General features: G+C 45.3%; 1 protein-coding gene across 4 annotated transcripts in view; it reads left to right on the top strand.

Moving 5' to 3' along the window:
* The window catches only part of LOC134395923 (titin-like), a 229,497-nt gene that overhangs the window by 48,924 nt on the left and 160,695 nt on the right, over nucleotides 1-19,878 (top strand). For 3 of the 4 annotated variants that reach the window (XM_063122200.1, XM_063122207.1, XM_063122216.1), the window contains one exon: nucleotides 2,105-2,153. The gene's annotated coding sequence lies outside the window, so the exon portion shown is untranslated. Of the gene's footprint in view, nucleotides 1-2,104; nucleotides 2,154-16,354; nucleotides 16,537-19,878 lie in introns of those variants that run through there. The other variant, XM_063122189.1, reaches the window with a different exon arrangement.

Here is a 19,878-nt window from a genome sequence, read left to right as displayed (position 1 = left end):
TATAAATTTTAATTATGTTTTACTATGTTATGGTTTGACTTGTCAGCCCCCCAGATAGCTTCATCTGATGGGCAGCTTAGTAATGTAATAAATAAATTAAATTAATTCACCACCCACTCAGCTGCCCAAGAGGGCACCAGCTGATTCTTTTGCAGTAATCTGTCTCTTGCCCTCTAGATACCCAGATTCATGGATTTCAGCCTTCGGAATGGCCTTCTTGTGGGGCATACATTTGTTTGTCTCTTAGCGCCCCCACAGAGAGTTGTTTTTGCAGAGCTGACCTTTTGGGCTCCTGAAATCCTGACTTAATGAGAGCTCAAAAGCATCCCTACTGTGCAGTGGTATTGAGTTTCAAGTGGGCGTAGTGCAATTCCCAGAGTAGTCAGGTCTTTGCACTCCATCTACAATTCCTGTTTGCCATGGAATTGGGGATTCTCTAGCCCTGAATTACAGCAGCTGTAGCTTTTATGTGTCTAACATAATTGTTTGTGTATAGAGTGATGTTTCCAACAGCAACGTGGACAGTGTACACCTATGGACATGTGTCTAGGAATCTAATTGGCCTAGGGCTTTCAGATGTTTGTATACAGGTATCCTTAAAATGTGTATTGCATTCAAACTCATAGGAAATACTGGTATGTATGCACAGCAGTAATGTTTGCTGTGTTATGTCACATGTACAGTTGCCCTCTGTGGCTTAATGCACAATCTCAAACATGGTTGACAAATGTCCATTGATTCTCTAACCCACCTTCAGTCTAAAAATCTTCCTTGCTGATGGTAAAACATCCTCTACTCTTGCCGTTAACACCACTCTGGCCTTGGCTGTTGCAAGTCAGCTGACATTCATTGTGGGTGGAACGTCCTCTTCCACCTGCATTATGTAATTTTGGCAAACAGCCATTTTAGATGGGATTTCATACCAGCACCAGTGGGTTGGGTGGGGCTGTCTCTGGTGAAGATGCTTGCAAAACATTGGCTAGAGGTGATAACTCATCTTTCACCTACCTACAACTTCCCCTTCAATTTTAAAAGTGGGATTTGACCAGCATTGGTCATTCTTCTGCTTGGCCAGCACGTCTTCTATGAACTGTTATTTCTAAGGGGACAGGAAGGACTGGAAAATTATGCTTGTGGTGCTTTTGCCTAGTGCAGCCTTCCCTAACCCAGCAACCTCCAGATTTGTTGAACTACAATTCCCATCATTCCCAGACAGCGTGCGGGCTATGAATTATGGGTGCCATGTTGGAAAAGGCTGGCCTCTTTTTTTCTCTTCCAAAGCTTCATCTGTTTTGGGGTTCTTGTGTGTGTGTGTGTGTGTGTTGGGCGAAGTGCGTGGGCAGGATTTTCTCGTGTAGCGCAAACACTCTGTGTTTCCGATGTCTCGTTAGGGTGGGGCTGTTGGGGTGGTCGACAGTTAAAGAGTAGTAGTATTGGGCATTCTTTACCCAACAGAAAGGCTTTTTAAAGGAAGCTCAGAGGTGCAAATGCACTCGGAATACAGCAAGTTTTTACTAGTGGCTTTCACAACGACAAAAAAGTTGCTAAATTTCATAAGTGTGGTTTTACTTGTTCTTCCCTTAATCTCCTGCATAGTTGAGTATAGGCAGCTGATTGCTGTGTGTTAGTTTTAATGTATTTTGAGGTGCTAAACATTCTCTCATTACATCATTGTTTACTTGATTAGAAATAATTGTGCAAGTAATTAAAGCTTGTGCGCTCTATCCAAGAATAGCCGAGTTTTCATTCTGCATGGTGAAAACTTCCATGTAGTTTCAAAGTCTGGTGTGTTTCATTGCTTCCACTTTCCTTAATGGGATGCTACCTAGGCTATTACCTTAATTGAAGTTTATATTGAAGAGTACGTAAGAAGCCTTTAGAGCTGGATTAGTATCCTAATGACTTTCTTGTCTCCTGGTTGGGGTGGGAGAGGGGAGGCCACAAAGACAAGATTGAAGACAGTGTCGTAATGCTGATCATAAAGGTTCTGTAGGTTTCTTGGGTTGATGTGATGACAAATTAGTGGGTGTATTTATTATAAAACCAGAGCAATTTATTGGAACCTCAACAACTGATTTATTAATTTATTTATTTTATTTTGCAGATAAACTGTTTGTGAGATCCAGGATATACTAAGGGATTATCTGCTTAAGGTAAGAACTGCTTTTCAGTGTAGGTACCACACTGCATGTTTCAGCGTGGACAGGCTATTCCAGCCCTGCGAATCAGCCCAGAAGTCACTAGCCTACCTTGATCACACACAGTAATTAATTGTGGAATCGACTTCTGTAAAGCTTCATAGAATCATAGAATAGCAGAGTTGGAAGGGGCCTACAAGGCCATGGAGTCCAACCCCCTGCTCAATGCAGGAATCCACCCTAAAGCATCCCTGACAGATGGTTGTCCAGCTGTCTCTTGAATGCCTCTAGGGTGGGAGAGCCCACAACCTCCCTAAGTAACTGATTCCACCGTCACACTGCTCTAACAGTCAGGAAGTTTTTCCTGATGTCCAGCCGGAATCTGGCTTCCTTTAACTTGAGCCCGTTATTCCGTGTCCTGCACTCTGGGAGGATCGAGACGAGATCCTGGCCTCCTGGCTTCTTGCTTGGTTGCCTAGAACAAGTTTTTACTTGCCCTTAGACAGCTAATCAAGTAGTCTCAACTGCTCATGTAACAGTAAGGAACCATTCAGACCACATCAGGGAAAGGCTGAAGACTACTGGAGCTGCTGTTTATGACCTGGCAGTATAGCATTGTGGGGTCCGTCTGGTCATTGCAGTAGGCATAAATGAGGTCAATTTATAGAACATTTCAAGTGCTGACGGCATATGTGGAAGTCTTCTCTTTGCCAGTGGAAGATACTACTTCTTTATTGTACATATGTGTGTGTGCCCGCCCTGAATTGTCTTCATGGTTTCTGTCACTTCTGCTTAAGGCTCCCATAAGTAGTACCCAAAGCAAAGCCATATTCCTTCTTAAGCAATTGACTTGCTTTGTTAACGTAATAATTGAATACTTGTAGAATTAAGAATTTTGCTACACTCCGACAGGATCAGTAAAAATAGGAGGGATATCTGGGTTGCTGTGTGATCAAATTTATTCATTGTAAGCAGTATTGAATAGGATTCTGCAGCATGTAAATTTAAATTTTAAAATGCCTAGAATTTTGCCCATTATGCTGAATTTGTTCTCCACCTCTCAAAGGAAGGGCAAGAAGCAATGCAGGGCACTGGAGCCCTTGACCTTGTTAAAAATCTTACTCAGGCCTTAGCTAGACCTAAGGTTTATCCCGGGATTGTCCTGGGGTCATCCCTGTTCATGTAAATGACACACTAGGGATCCCGGGAGCAGGTAGGGACGACCCCGGGATAAACCTTAGGTCTAGCTAAGCCCCCAGTCACCCCTGCAGAATCTGAGATCTCACCAATCAATGAATAGGTAGTCCTAATTGTAGTACATTACGATATCTGCAGAACAGTTAAGAATGAGTTTACTTGCATCATGGGGCCCTGCTACTAGTTACCGGAATGAGACTTCAAAAGAGAATCGGTATGGATGTTTAGTAGTCATTTAGACATCCTCCCTCCCTTTTACTCAGCCAGTTAGTCCTACATCTTAACACAAAAATGCTTTAGTGAAACAGGCTCCTTGGATGTAATGGGTAAGTAGTCACCATACACACAGCAGTATTCATTTTAAGTGTTGCTCTAATAATAATAAATGTCTTTGTCACAAGAGAGGCTGTGTTCAGACATGATAGTCAACAGGGGGGTAATAATCAACTTGACAGTTGTGTGGGTACTTCCCACACGAAATGATAATAATCAACCGTGGTGTGGATTAGGATCAGCTTTGAGTTGACTGTTAGTCCATGCTGAGTTGAGTCACTCATCCTGTGCCCTCTCTCCCCCCTTCTGTCCTCCTGCTGAAAATCTATCCTGCTGGCTGAACTGGAGCAGCAGCGCTGCTTGACTGCTCTTGCCTTGCAACTCTGTGGCTGATTCACTACCACAAGATGTAGTGATGGCCACCAATTTGGATGGCTTTCAAAGGGGGTTGGATAAATACCTGGAGGAGAGAGAAGGCTATCCATGGCTACTAGCCCTGATGGTTGTGTGCTACCTCCAGTATTCGAGGCAATAGGCCTGCATGCACCAGTTGTTGGGGAACATGGGTGGGAGAGTGCTGTTGCACCATGTCCTGCTTTCTTGGTCCCTGACCCGACAGCTGGTTGGCCCCTGTGTGAACAGAGTGCTGGACTAGATGGACCCTTGGTCTGATCCAGGGGGCACTTCTGATGTTCAACGGTGCCCTCCGCATGACACAATAACCAACTGTGGTTCAAATAGCCAACTCTGCACAGCGTTGGTTATTTGTGTTGGGTATTTTGGCCAAATATCTAACCATTGGTTAAAAAACTCCCACCACACAACGTGATAACCCAAGGTGGGTTAAATAACAAATTATCGACTATTTAAATCACTGTTGGTTATCGTATTGTCTGAACCCATTCAGTAGCATTTGTGTATTAACACACACATCCATGTGTGCATCCCCTCCATGTGTATTTTAAAATTTCATGTCCTTTTTGGCTGGATGCCAGTTTTCCTTCTCCAAAACATGGGCAGTTAGCTGCCAGGTGAGAGGCAAAGACCTGGTTCACATGACATGACAGCCCACCATGGCTTAGTTTACCCACAGGAGCTGTCGTGTTGTGCCTGCTGCCTTGTTTACTGTGGCTTGTCATGTCATGTGGACCCAGCCAGCAGGGGTTGTTTGATAATCCACAACCCTTGTAGGTAGATTAACCCACAGTCTGCTGTTGTGATATGCGAACAAACTCTGAGAGTAGCTGCTTTTGTGTGTTGCATTTCCACTCTCTTTGCGACAGACTGGAAATGAAGTTGGAAAGATTGGTAAACAAGACAACTGGTTCTATGGCGTAATTACTCTGGAAGAATCATTCCTTTGCTGAAATTGAGTCCCAGTCAACGTAGAGAGGCGTGTGACTGAGGACATGGGTGGTTTTCTTTTAGAGTGGAGTAGAATTAAGGCCTGGCAGAGATTCCATTCTCTAAGGCAGAGGCGAGGACCATGTAGCCCACCACATGATGTTGGATTGCAACTCCCATCAGCCTTAGCCAGCATAGCCACTAGTGAGGGATGATGGGAGTTACAGTAGAACAACATCTAGAGAGTTGCATGTTTTCCTGTTCTGCCCTTGGGCATACTTTGTGCTCTTTTGGAAAGCAAAACAGTTGCTTACTGTGCTTCAGCTGTTCCATATCTTGTCCTTTCGACGTTCTCTGGAAGAAACAAGGGTGCAAGGCAGGTAAGCATCCAAGATGAACAAGAAAAAGAGAGAAACGTCTCAGGATGCTGTAGATAAATTTATTGTAAAAAAGCCCGACACGTTTCGGCCTCTTGTTTTCTGTTAGGCCTTCTTCAGGGGGCTGTAACAATACATGGATGGACAAATGAATGAGACAACGCAGAACTAAAATCATTACAATTGGGAAAAGCACATTGCAAGCACGGCTTGTGCATGCTTATAAACAATAAAACGATATTACATCTAAAGTGTTCGTAGGGCACATTGCAAGTACGGCCTGTGCATATATTGAAATAAATAATAAATAAATAATAAATAATATTAGTTACTCGCTTGTAACTAATTTCTGCAGACATTGTTACAGCAGGTTGTCTTGCGTCTATACACTGGTGACTAGGTGGGAAGAGCTGAAAGTTATGGTTTTTATACTATTGGACAAGTTTTTTCTATGAGTTTCTTACATGGGAGGCAATTCACTCAAGGTCTTCTCGTATGTGGACTGAGCTACAAACACCAGGAAATGTCTCGTGTAAGCAGTATTGGTGTAGAAAATAGTGTTTGAAGTGGCCATTATTGTGTGTGTGTGTGTGTGCGCGCGCACGCGCAGGTGAGGGATAAGGTTCCTATACAGATCCTACCTATATTTTCTGCGGACACCACAGGTGAGAGGTGTAAAGTTGTCATTAAAGTCAAGGCCAATGAATGGCAAGGCACCAGGGTGAACTTTGAAGCCTGGAAGGTAATTGAAAGGCAGAGGGGAAGATTCCCATAGTTGTCTAATGGCAATAACGTTCCACCAGGAGATTCCTCCAGTGCAAATCCCACTGACTTGAACGGGGCTTCTTGTGCCAGGATGACTCATTTCAGTTGGCATTGCTACCCACTCATGTTTGCAAACTCTACTAGCTGTGTGCTGCTTGCAGGAGTTCAAAGGCCTGGACAAAACAAACCGTTTGCAGTACCAATCTTTGCATTATTCTATGTACTTGTAAAGAATACATAAAATAATGTCACCCCCTGACTTTGATGGGAATCCCATGTGATTTACTTGACAGTAGGTCCAGGCAAACCTGGTAGGCCTCATTATGAAGTATATATGCATAATCAGATGCATGACATGAAGAATTGAAAGGGTAATAGTGCTTGGGGAGAGGCAGGCAGCCACTTATCATTTGTACCTCACTTCTGAGTTGCAACTTTCTTGACAGACTTTGTGTTAGCTTGTAGTATTGCGTCCAGTTCTGGGCTCCACAATTCAAGAAGGATGCAGACAAGCTGGAGCGTGTTCAGAGGAGGGCAACCAGGATGATCGGGTCTGGAAACAAAGCCCTATGAAGAGAGACTGAAAGAACTGGGCATGTTTAGCCTGGAGAAGAGAAGATGGAGGGGAGACATGATAGCACTCTTCAAATACTTAAAAGGTTGTCACACAGAGGAGGGCCAGGATCTCTTCTCGATCCTCCCAGAGTGCAGGACACGGAATAACAGGCTCAAGTTAAAGGAAGCCAGATTCCAGCTGGACATCAGGAAAGACTTCCTGACTGTTAGAGCAGTATGACAATGGAATCAGTTGCCTGGTGAGGTTGTGGGCTCTCCCACACTCGAGGCCTTCAAGAGGCAGCTGGACAACCCTCTGTCAGGGATGCTTTAGGGTGGATTCCTGCATTGAGCAGGGGGTTGGACTCGATGGCCTTGTAGGCCCCTTCCAACTCTGCTATTCGATGATTCTATGATTATTTTTTGAGAGTGTAAGAATTAATTAAACTGAGACTGCAGTGCCCCTGGCAGAGGTGGAAGTAGGACTTGGCTCTGACAGACCTGAGTTCACTTCCTTATCCACTGGGTTTTGGGAAGAGCCACAAAATCAATAGGTTAAAGTGGATTTATGGGGAGGGTTTTTAGCTTCGTTACATCTATTCATCCGTAACACCATCAAAAATACTTTGCACACTCCTTGATGCCAAGCTTTTTCCTACACTGCCTGTCGCCAGTGCGGGTAGGTCTTTGGACCTCTTGGTACAGGTGAACTGCTCTTCTCCAAGAAGCGATGGATCCAAGATCCGCGTATGTTCAATGCCCAAGCTTTTGCTGATGAGCCAGCTTGGGCCTCTGTGTGTGCCGCCTCTCCCTTGGTGCTGTAGCCTTTGCTGCCCAACAGCTGTCTCTTTGCTCCGCCTGTTGCTTTCCGTTGTCACAGGCCGATGCTTCTGCCCTTAATGCAGCCGCTGACATTTGAGAGCAGGGCGGTCTTTGTGGTCCTCCCTGCATTATGCTGTTCGGCCACCCACAAGGCTGGGATTTAGCTCATTGAAAATCCTTCCAGGATCCTCTTTTAAGAATCAAGGTCATGTGACGATTCGGAGCGTCCTCATTCCCCCCCTCCCACTTTGCTAAAGAAGGAATTAAAACAGAGCATAGGCAGGAAAGCATGAATCTCACTAATACCACTTCAGTGTGTATAAGCAGGTCTGGGGGCTCCTAGATCATCATCATCATTTATTATCATCAGATCATCTCGTCTGTCAGTGCGTAGGGGCTCATTTTAGTTTCCTAGAGTGCTTGCATGAGGTTGGAGATATTGAACTGAGCATCCCAGCGCACAGGCTCAGTGCTTTGCCTCCCGCACCAGTGCAAGGAGTTCCAGGATGAACTGTGCTGGCCAGGGGTGCCCTTTCAGCAGCATTATGAGCCCCCGCAGCTAAATTGGTGCCCAGTGAGCCAGTGGCACATCACCTGGCCCTATAAAGCCCCAGTATTGAACCTGCCCTTCAGTCCAAAAAAAACTCATCTCCTTGATCCTGCCAGACCAAGGCACTGCTCTGCACTCCCCCCTCCCACCCATATTCTACCTCTGGAATGTGACTGCTTGCCTCCCTTGGGCTGTGTTGCTTGCCTCTGGCATTGCTGCCTCCAGAACCTGATGTTTTGGCCACCTGTGAACTTAATGGCTCTTGCCTCCCATTATCTCCCCCACCGCTTTGCTAACAGTGGACACTTGTTGTCTTTGTGGGGCTCTGACTGTGTTACCACTTGGACGCTATCTCCCTGTGAACCCTGGCAGGACCAACATCTTCGTACTTCAAAACAGTGCAGTTGACTAGGGTGAGACTGTGTGCTGCAGTTGCTAGGATGTAAGACACCTTCTCCCTCTCCGAGGTGCTACTGTTCGGGGTGTGGCATGAACCAGACAGATCTGCAGAATCATAGAATAGCAGAGTTGGAAGGGGTCTACAAGGCCATCGAGTCCAACCCCTTGCTCAATGCAGGAATCCACCCTAAAGCATCCCTGACAGATGGTTGTCCAGCTGCCTCTTGAAGGCCTCTAGTGTGGGAGAGCCCACAACCTTACCAGGCAACTGGTTCCATTGTCGTACTGCTCTAACAGGAAGTTTTTCCTGATGTCCAGCTGGAATCTGGCTTCCTTTAACTTGAGCCCGTTATTCTGTGTCCTGCACTCTGGGAGGATCAAGAAGAGATCCTGGCCCTCCTCTGTGTGACAACCTTTTAAGTATTTGAAGAGTGCTATCATGTCTCCCCTCCATCTTCTCTTCTCCAGGCTAAACATGCCCAGTTCTTTTAGTCTCTCTTCATAGGGCTTTGTTTCCAGACCCCTGATCATCCTGGTTGCCCTCCTCTGAACCCGCTCCAGCTTGTCTGCGTCCTTGAATTGTGGAGCCCGGAACTGGATGCAATACTCTAGATGAGGCCTAACCAGGGCCGAATAGAGAGGAACCAGTACCTCACGTGATTTGGAAGCTAGACTTCTATTAAGGCAGCCCAAAATAGCATTTGCCTTTCTTGCAGCCATATCGCACTGTTGGCTCCTATTCAGCTTGCGATCTACAACAATTCCAAGATCCTTCTTGTTTGTAGTATTGTTGAGCCAAGTACCCCCCATCTTGTAACTGTGCCTTTGGTTTCTATTTCCTAAATGTAGAACTTGGCATTTATCCCTATTAAATTTCATCCTGTTGTTTTCAGCCCAGCACTCCAGAAGACTGGCCATTGGAAGTCCTTGCCTTTTGGGGAAAGTTTATTCAGCTAGAGGTCCTCTGGCTGGGCTTGGGTGAAGGGGCCCTCTGCTCTAAATCAGTGGAGGCTGGTAGTTCCACTGTCAGAGGGCAGAGAATCCATGCTGGATTTCAGTCGGAACCAGTGTGAAGCACCTTAGTTAGTTGCTTTAGGATTCTGGCTGAAACCCGGAGCAGATTTGCCGCCTCATTGACAGCGGAGCCACCAGCCTCCGCAGCTCGAAATGCAAACCGTTTAGAACTAATAAAACATCGGGAGCCCAAGGCACGCTGTGTGTGGATGGTTCCATCCAAGAAACTCTAGTTCATGGAGACATGCTCTACATGCTCAGCAGGAGAGCCCCGTAGCCCTATGTCTGTTTCAGCAGGGCTGGCATCAAGAGTAGGTGTACTGAGAGCCCACGCCAGGAGCCCCCTGACAGCCCATTAGAGTTCCCCTCCTGTTCACCATTGCAACCTGCTTGTTCTTTTGCCTTCCTACCCTGCCCCCCAATCTGTGTAGTGATGCATAGTCTCACTTTATGAAATTGCATGCTATAACTAAAGGAATAGGCATGGCACATAGAAACCGTTTGTAATAGAATTGTGATAGAAAACACTGGAGTACTGGCAGCATTCTAGCTTCAGCTTGAAACTGAGCATGCCTGAAATAACTGTGCCAACAGTTGCTATCGTAGGCTGTCATGGGAGAGACACGATAGCACTCTTCAAATACTTGAAAGGTTGTCACACACAGAAGAGGGCCAGGATCTCTTCTTGATCATCCCAGAGTGCAGGACACGGAAAAATGGGCTCAAGTTACAGGAAGCCAGATTCCGGCTGGACATCAGGAAAGACTTCCTGACTGTTAGAGCAGTACGACAATGGAATCAGTTACCTAGGGAGGTTGTGGGCTCTCCCACACTAGAGGCCTTCAAGAGGCAGATGGACAACCATAATAGAATCATGGAATAGCAGAGTTGGAAGGGGCCTACAAGGCCATTGAATCCAACCCCCTGCTCAATGCAGGAATCCACCCTAAAGCATCCCTGACAGGTGGTTGTCCAGCTGTCTCTTGAAGGCCTCTAGTGTGGGAGAGCCCACAACCTCCCTAGGTAACTGGTTTCATTGTCGTACTGCTCTAACAGTCAGGAAGTTTTTCCTGATGTCTAGCCAGAATCTGGCTTCCTGTCACCTGAGCCCGTTATTCCGTGTCCTGCACTCTGGGAGGATCGAGGAGTGCTATCGTGTCTCCCCTCAATCTTCTCTTCTCCAGGCTAAACCTGCCCAGTTCTTTCAGTCTCTCTTCATAGGGCTTTGTTTCCAGACCCCTGATCATCCTGGTTGCCCTCCTCTGAGTACTCCTGTGCCCTTTTCATTTGCTTTGTGAAGATGTACTTTGTTCCACCTCAGATTCCTGGCATTCTAAAGAAGACAGGTCAACCAGTGCTAAAAGAAAAGTAGGTGTGGCAAATAAGGACACCACCTAGTCTTCTAATTTCTTATGTAAACACAGGAGTGGATCTGAGGTTACTCTTCTAGCGAATAATCCCCTTTGACGGGGAGGAGCTCCATGAATCCTCTTCCTCTGTTTTGCATGGTGGTCTTAGTTGATGGTGCTACTTTGAAAGGGAGTACTCTGATTGTGTGTATATATGTGTGTGTGTGTGTGTGTGTGTTTACCACCATATCAGAATCCCCCAACTCTTGTAGGATGCCTCTTCGGGTGTTGCAGAGCTCCTTCAAACGCTCACAGTGCCAAACGCATGCTGTTGGTCTTCTGCAACAATCACTTCAAGGAAGGGGGGATGAGGGAGGCAAAAGTTTAATCTGGGGCCCCTGATTGATGATAAAAACTGTAGTCCCATTACGGAAATGGCTTTTGGCTAATACGCTCTTCCCTGGCTTTGCTTTTAGTTCAATGGAAGCAGCTTTCCTTTTTGATGCCTGAACTATTAAAGGAAAGCAGCTGACGGGAACAGCTGCTGTCCGTCCCTTTTTGGTCTATGGCTTAGCAGGCTATCTACAGCGCAGAATGAAAGCACTTTATTAAACACGAATTGTTGTTGTTGTTTTAAAAAGAGAAAAATCCCCCATCGCTACTCTTCTTTCTTTCGTTCCCTGGAGAGTGTCTCCTCATCAGAAGCTGAAAAGAGGGAAGAAGAAAAAACACTGCCGAATTGTTAGATCTCTTTATTTGATGCAGGTTTAGTTTTGATGGAAAGATTGCATTGATCTGCAGAATGCACACTTAGCCGCTCATTCTTGGTCTAATGAAATATGTGAGAATTTATAAAGTGTTCAGTGCTTATACCAGAAAGTAGCAAAAGGAGGCAGGGCCAGAGGGAAAGAGAAACTTTAGGATTTGGGTACTACATGCCTGAAAACCTCCAAATAATGCCATGCTCAGAATCCCTTTTTCTGGAGTGATTAGAACAGTGGTTGGATGGAGCCAGGGCTTTCTTAATAGTGGGCCCAAGGCTCTGGAATGATATCCTGAAGAAAGGATGAAAATGTTCATTCTTGCTGAACTTGGACTGGGTGGGGAGGAAGACCTATTTTACATAAGCTTGAAATTTTTGGCTTTCAGGGCAGGAGCCCTCGGAAGCTGGCGTAGAACAATAAAACACATAATAAAAATGATAAAAACCACAATGAAAATAGCAACAACAGCAAACTTATCAGAGGAAGGCCAGAATAGAATAGTATCTTTTCACGGCCTTCTTGAAAGTTGGCAGTGATAGGGCCTTGTGGAGTCCCAATGGCAACTTATTCCAGAGGTGTGCGGCCACTACAGAAAAGACTCTCTCTCGTGTGATTGCCCACCTAATTGCCCTTGCAGGTGGGCAAATGAGAAGGGCCTCTCTTGCTGATCTTAAAGTGTGGGCGGGCTGATATGGGTGAAGGTGGTCCTTCAAGTAATTTGGTCCCAAACCATTTAAAGCTTTAAACATCAAAACCAGCACCTTAATTTGGGCCCGGAAACACACCATTAATCAGAGCAGTTGGCCCAGAATATGCACTATATGATTTAATCGCCTTGCCCCCACCAACACTCAGAAATCTGCATTCTGCAGCAGTTGGAGTTTCTGAACTGTTGCGTTACAGTAGTCCAGCCTGGATGTCACTAGTGCATGGATAACTGGGGCAATGTCCGTCTTTTCCAGATGGGGTTAGCAGCCTGAACTGGTAAAACACAACCCTGGATTCCACAGCCACCTGAGCTACGATTCCCCGACTACGCACTTGATCCTTTAGCGGGAGTGCGACCCATCTAAGAACAGTTGTAAACCTCCATCCAGAGTAGTTGGTTCCCCAACCCACAGTAACTCCGTCTTGTCTGGATTTCAGCTTTTTAACTCTCATCTACCCCAAAACAGCCTCCAGACACTGATTCATGAGCTTGACAACATCCCTGGGAAATAAGAGGTAAAGCTGAATATTATCCTCATACTGATGACACTTCAGCTGAAGTATATTTCTCCTAGCAGTTTCATGTCAATGTTAAAAACCATGGGGGACAGGATGGAACCTTGCGACACCCCACAGGCTACTGGTCATGGGGTAGAACAGAGGTCCCCACCACACCCACCTGGGACTGCTCCTTCAGAAAGAACAGGAACCACTTTAGCCCAACTGAGTTAAATGATCCGGAAGTATCCCATGGTCGATTGCATTAAAAGCCACTGAGAGGTCCAGAAGAACCTACAGAGTTTCACTCCTCCCATCCATTTCCTGGTGTATTTCATCAGCCAGGGTGACCAAGGATGTTTCTGTCCCGTAGCCAGGTCTAAAACCAGATTGGAATGGATCTAAATAGTCATCCAATGCTGCTTGGAATTGTGAGGTCACCACATGCTCCAGTACCTTGCCTAAGAATGGCAAATTTGATACAAGGTGGTAGCTACCTGAAACCATAGGATCTAGATTTGGTTTCTTCAACAAGGGCCTCACCACTGCTTCCTCCAAAGGGAAGCTCAATGTCCGTCAAGGAGGCATTGTCCATCTCGGAAGTCCAGGAACCCAGCCCAGTTCTGGCAGATTTCATAAGCCAGGATAGATAAGGATCTGTTATATATTGTTGCATTGTTTTACTTGCTTATCTCATTTAAATTGTTTTTAACGTTGTATGAGTATTTTGTATATAGGTGGGATATAAACTGAACGAATGAATGGAGCTAGTTGGGGGCACCACTAACTAATTTCTCCCCAAGGCTGAGAAATTAGTCTGTCTCCATTTAGATTTCCCCCCTTCAAGATGCTTGCATAGATACAACTCTATTTATTTATTTATTTATTTATTTATTTATTTATTTATTTATTTGCATTTCTATACCGCCCAATAGCCGAAGCTCCTGCTGCTGTTATTTTGTTAACACGAACAACAACACAACAACAACAATAATAATTTTGCATGATCCCCCCCCCCAAATTCTTTGTAGCAGCTTCATTTTTTTCCATGCCAGCCTTGCAAAGTGATGTGTAAAATCCTCAGATTTCCAGTTGCTAAAATTTCTACAAGCCAGAGGGTTTCCCCCCCCTCTACACTGGAAGGTAAGAATTCCTGAGGAAGTTATAGTAGGATTAGTGCAATAAATTCCCAAGCTGTTCTTGTATCTGTCATCTTCATGAAAATGTCATGTAGATCACTTTACAAAACTTAAAAGTGTGAAATCTAGCTGCAGTCCCTGGCTTGGCAGGTTTGCATTGTTGCCCTGCGTCTTTTAGGAAGTTCACCTCCGGTATACAGAAGTTTAATGAGTAGGCATTGGAGCAGAACAATTTTTGAAGTCATGAGAAGAGCCATGCTTGATCAGACAAAGGGTCCAACTAGTTCAATATTCTGTTCAGTCAGTGGCCAACCGGCTGTTGACTAGGAACCAACATTGATTTTTTAAAACCATCTTACAGAAATAACGTAAAAGCTGTTTGTGACAGCAGTTTGAAACCTCTGGTACCAAGCAATAGTGTGTGTATGTATGGACATGTGTGTGTTTGTGTTCTAGAAGCAACTAGGGCGGGTTCACAACACTGCATTTGACTGAAATCTACACAGGAGAACTGTCTCTTGATGTGCAAGTTTGTATTGTGCTCCCAGCACTATTTGCCAAGGGTAGGTTTCCTTAAGAGCCTTGAATGAAGATATTTCTGGATCATTAATAAAAGTTCTGATAGGAAGCGGAAGTGGTGACTTCCCAGGCATCTGGAACAGAGGAAATGATTCTGAGCATTGGAGCTATGAGGAAACAATAGTGTTTCCAGCTGTAACTATGTCGAAACTTTATCCCAAATGGGCTAAATTACAGCTGCAGTAAATGAAAAACATATTTCTAAAACAATGAACTCTTGGGGTTGTTTTCCATGGAACTTCCGGTCTGTGTTTAGAGGTGGCTAAACTCCTAGTTAGGAGAGCTTCCCACAATCATTCAAATGTTTAAATCAGGATGACATGTTGTTTGTACTAAATTTCTTTAAAATTCTCCACCAAGAACTATTATTTATTTATTTATTTATTTATTTATTTATTTATCATACTTATACCCCGCTCCTCAGCCAAAAAAGGCTCTCAGAGCGGCTTACACTTAGGAAAAAAGACAGTCCCTGCCCTCAGGCTTACAATCTAATAAAGACATGACACACAAGGAAAAGGAGTCAAGGAGGGAGGGAGGGAGGAGAGAGAAAGAAAGAGAGAGAGAGAGAGAGTCCAGCAGGAGCAGGCCCCGATGTTACTTCTGCCTGCTCCTGTCCCCTCGGTCCTTCTTCTTCCCCACAGGGCCAAGATGGCAGTTTGCCCTGTGGGGGGGGGGGAAGAGTCCAGCAGGAGCAGGCCCCGATGTTACTTCTGCCTGCTCCTGTCCCCTCGGTCCTTCTTCCCCACAGGGCCAAGATGGCAGTTTGCCCTGTGGGGGGGGGGAAGAGTCCAGCAGGAGCAGGCCCCGATGTTACTTCTGCCTGCTCCTGTCCCCTCGGTCCTTCTTCTTCCCCACAGGGCCAAGATGGCAGTTTGCCCTGTGGGGGGGGGGAAGAGTCCAGCAGGAGCAGGCCCCGATGTTACTTCTCTACATTTTGTGACATGTGTTAATTATGCAAATTGAGCTAATGTGCATAGAATCATAGAATAGCAGAGTTGGAAGGGGCCTACAAGGCCATCGAGTCCCAACCCCCTGCTCAATGCAGGAATCCACCCTAAAGCATCCCTGACAGATGGTTGCCTAGCTACCTCTTGAATGACTCTAGTGTGGGAGAGCCCACCACCTCCCTAGGTAACTGGTTCCATTGTTGTCCTGCTCTAACAGTCAGGAAGTTTTTCCTGATGTCCAGCTGGAATCTGGCTTCCTTTAACTTGAGCCCGTTATTCCGTGTCCTGCACTCTGGGAGGATCGAGAAGAGATCCTGGCCCTCCTCTGTGTGACAACCTTTCAAGTCTTTGAAGAGTATTTGCATGTTTCCCCTTGGCATACTTCTGGTGTATAGTCTTAGGGTGGTATAAGGAGCTATACAGGGGGCTGTAGTCCTGCCTCCAAACTCCAGGAGTCCTAACACGCTTCTTTGGCTTCTGAAACTTTGGCAAGTATTGCCCTCATACTTCCATGTCTCCGTGGAAATCATAAGGAGGGCTGGACACGTGCTTGAAAATAAATTGAAAGCTGACATCAAGAAGATCAATTCTGCGCCTGATACCGCATTCTGCACTCATGCAGACTTGGACCATACAAATGGCCTTGGTTGTAATCCATTTGCTGTGTGCTTCACTTTAACCAGGATTTGCTTTGGTAAATCTCTCAAAGACCATTGGTCTTGGAAGGGCCATCTTCTGTGCTCCTTCCTCCTTGTGCCAAAGGACAGCAGTTACTGCTCCGACAGGCAAAAGTAAAGTTAGAACAAGTATTTTACCATTTAGTAAACACTACTGTTGGTTTTCTTACAAAACTATTGGAAGAAACATTGGAATACCTGAATGATGGTAACGGTCAGAAGATGCTGATAAATGTGTTTCTCCCCAATTCGCCAGGCTTGTTGCAAACAAGCAAACTTAGCAAGCAGGCGTCTTTTGGCGAGTGCCCTTAACCTCTGAAAGTCCTGTGTTGTGGATGTACAAGTACCTGCATTGTGGAACAGAAGCTTTTAGCATTGGAGGGCTGTCAAGGTGGATTAACATTTTCAGGCTCGCCAGCTTCTCTGTCTCTTTGAGAAGTGAGTGCATCCACTTGGATTTGAGCTGTTTGCTAATGGTGCTCTTTGTACTCATGTTTCGTTATCATTTTGTTGGCTAGCAAGCCTGTCGGCAAGTCTCTTAATTCTCTCTGCAGGCGCGGAGAGATTAGGAGAGGCTGCATCTCTCTCCTTTTGATTGCTGCCTTAAAACCCGTAGAAGGAACCAGGAATCCTGCTGTCTGAGGATCAAGGACAGGTCTATCAGCGAGCATTATCAATGACAGAGAAATGAAACCTCTATATTCAGAAAACGCATGCCACCGAACACCAGCTAGATGTGCGGGTGGGGCACACCAATGAGAGAGAGCTATTGCTTTTGTGACCTGCTTGTAGGAGAACAGGTTGCTGGACTAGGTTTATTTTTAAGTTAAACCTTAGTCTTACGTTCTTATGAAAGAGTTTGATTCTTTGTTATTGCTTCTGGTTGAGTTTGCTTCCTTCCTTTCTCCTCTTTCTCTACCACCCCTTCCTCTGAAATCTCCTTACTGTAAATGTTTAGGCACAGTAGAATGTAAGGAATTAGTTCATTAATGGAAAATTCTGAGTGTACTCAGCAATTCTGTTGCACAGGCCCAGTCGTATTCAAGAAGCCTGGCCTTGTTTGTTTGGGATTTTTTAAAGACTGAGCTGGTGGAGCCGAAACAGAACTCCGTTTGGGTTTCATCAGTTCTTTGATCAAAACACATTGGCATAGTATACTCAAACTGAGCTGAAAGTTGAGGTGGCCTTAATATTGGGCTATTTCTGCATATATATTTTTGCTTTGCATTTGGCTGCAATTTTTTTTAAAAAAAATTGGTGTATGGCAGGATATCAATTTAAAATAAAAGCAGTCATCACAAGTTGTGGAACTTTACAGGGCCTTCGTAGCTCCCCTGTCATGCCTGCCACACTGTCTTCACATGTGCAGTGCAGCACGGAGGCCGTAACTGGCTTGCAAATTGCAGAAAGGGCTGCCACGTTGATAGAATCATAGAATAGTAGAGTTGGAAGGGGCCTACAAGGCCATCGAGTCCACTCCCCCTGCTCATTGCAGGAATCTACCTTAAAGCATCCCTGACAGGTGGCTGTCCAGCTGCCTCTTGAAGGCCTCTAGTGTGGGAGTGGTTGTGCTAATGGGCGAAGGAGTGAAGAGGTGCAGCCTGGGTAGAGACTCGGTGGACCTGATGTGGCAGCTTCTTGAGTAATGTGGGTGACATTCAGAGATGTTTTCGGAAACATGGGTGAATGAAATCTAGTTTGGCACGGACAGGTTAAGCAAGAAATTGATCAAAGACTTAACTACTGATAGTATGTATACGAAGAAGAAAAACAGAATCCTCCCAGTATTTCTCACACTTAGAATGTGACTCACTCTTTTGTAGCACCATGTTCATGAATATGAATTAAGAGAAGCCAACAGCTGTTGCAAGGAAATGTTAATCTGACCTGGATGAGGTACATCAGAATATAAGAAGAGATCTGCTGAAGAAGACCAAAGGCTTATCTGGTCCAGTATTGTGTTCACACAGTGGCCAATCCGTTGCCCACAGGTAGGGAGCCCAAAGGTAGGGCATGGGAGCCATCGTACCCCCTCCCACTCATGTTCCCCAGCAGGTGGCATACAGAGGTGTACTGCTGCTGATATCGGAGGAAATATATACACCAATCATGACTAGTAGCCGTTGACAGTCTTGTCTTCCATGAATTTGTTTAATCCCTTTATAAAGCCATGCAAGTTGGTGGCCATCAACTACCATCTTGTGGTAATGAATTCCTTAGTTGATTTATGAGCTCTATGAAGAAATACTGCCTTCTATCTACCCTGAATCTCAAGCTATACAATTTTATTGAATGACTCCAGGTTCTACTATTATAAGAGAGACCACTTTCTCCCACATCCAGCATAATTGTATACATCTCTTACCACGCCCCCCCCACTCTCCTTACTTCCTTTTTCTTTATGCTAAAAAGCCCCCCAAATTGTAAGTTTTCCTTGGAAGGGCAGCTGCTCCAGCCTCTTGATCATTTCGATTGCCCTTTTCCATCTATGCAGTAACCTTTTAAACAGGATTTTAAACAGGATTGCAAGTGTGGCCACACCATAGACTTCTATAAGAGCATTATTATGTTGACAGTTCTATTTTTGATACTTTCCCTAATGATCTCCAGCATGGAATTGACTTTTTCGCAGCAGCTGCACAATGTGTTGACATTTTCATCAAGCTGTCCACCACAACCCCAAGAACACTTTCTTGGTCAGTCACTGCCAAGAAAGTTGATCAGCATATGTGAGGTTTACAGATCTTTGGTGGACGTTACTGTTAACACCCCTCCATTGCAAGAATTAACCATTTATTCCTACTTTCTTCTTTGTGTTTTTTAACCAGTTACCAACCATTTATTTATTTATTACATATTTATACTGCCCAACAGCCCTGATTGTCCAGGCAGTTCACAATTAAAACAGTTAAAACCACAATATACAAAGTGAGAATTTTAAAAGTCACATAAAACCAGGAAAAGTTACAATCCAGGGAAGGCTTGTCTGTGTGTTTTCAGGAGGCGTTTGAAAGCTGTTATGTTTTCTTTTCCCCGAACCGCACGAGGGAGGATTTTCCAGAGGGTGAGTGCTGCTACAGCAGCCTTCCTCAACCTGAGCTTTGCTGGCTGGGGCATTCTGGGAGATGCAGTCCAACACATCTGGAGCGCCCCAGGTTGAGGAAGGCTGTGCTACAGAGAAGGCCCACAGTTGAGGTTTATTTATTTTATTTTATTTGTTGCATTTTTATACTGCTCAGTAGCCGAAGCTCCCTGGGCGGTTCACAAAAACTTCACAGAGCATATTACAGTAGTCTAATCGTGAGGTTACCAGTGCATGAATGACCGTGGCTAGGCTATCCCTGTCCAACCGAACACCCCAATTCCCGGACCTGGGAATCACCAACCCACAAGGCCTCTGCCTTATCGGGATTTAGCTTCAGTTTATTGGCCCTAATCCAAGCCAAAACTGTATCCAGGCACTGGTTCAGAACATTCATGGCCTCTCCTGATTCAGATGTTACAGAGAGATAGAGCTGGGTGTCATCAGCATACTGGTGACACTTTGCCCCAAATCTCCTGATGACTTCTCCCAACACCTTCTTACAGATATTGAATAATATTGGGGACAAGGTGGTGCCCTGTGGCATGCCACAGTTCAGCTGCCATGCAGCTGAAGTACAGTCACCCAATGCTATTCTCTGGAGCCAACCCTTCAAGTAGGAGTCAAACCACAGTAGAACAGTGCCTCCAACTCCCAACTCATGAAGACGGTCTCGGAGGATACCGTGGTCGATGGTA

Source organism: Elgaria multicarinata, chromosome 1 (assembly GCF_023053635.1).
Source record: "Elgaria multicarinata webbii isolate HBS135686 ecotype San Diego chromosome 1, rElgMul1.1.pri, whole genome shotgun sequence".
NCBI lineage: Eukaryota > Metazoa > Chordata > Lepidosauria > Squamata > Anguidae > Elgaria > Elgaria multicarinata.
Note: the sequence above shows the minus strand (reverse complement) of the source record. Positions and strands in the feature narration are given on the sequence as shown.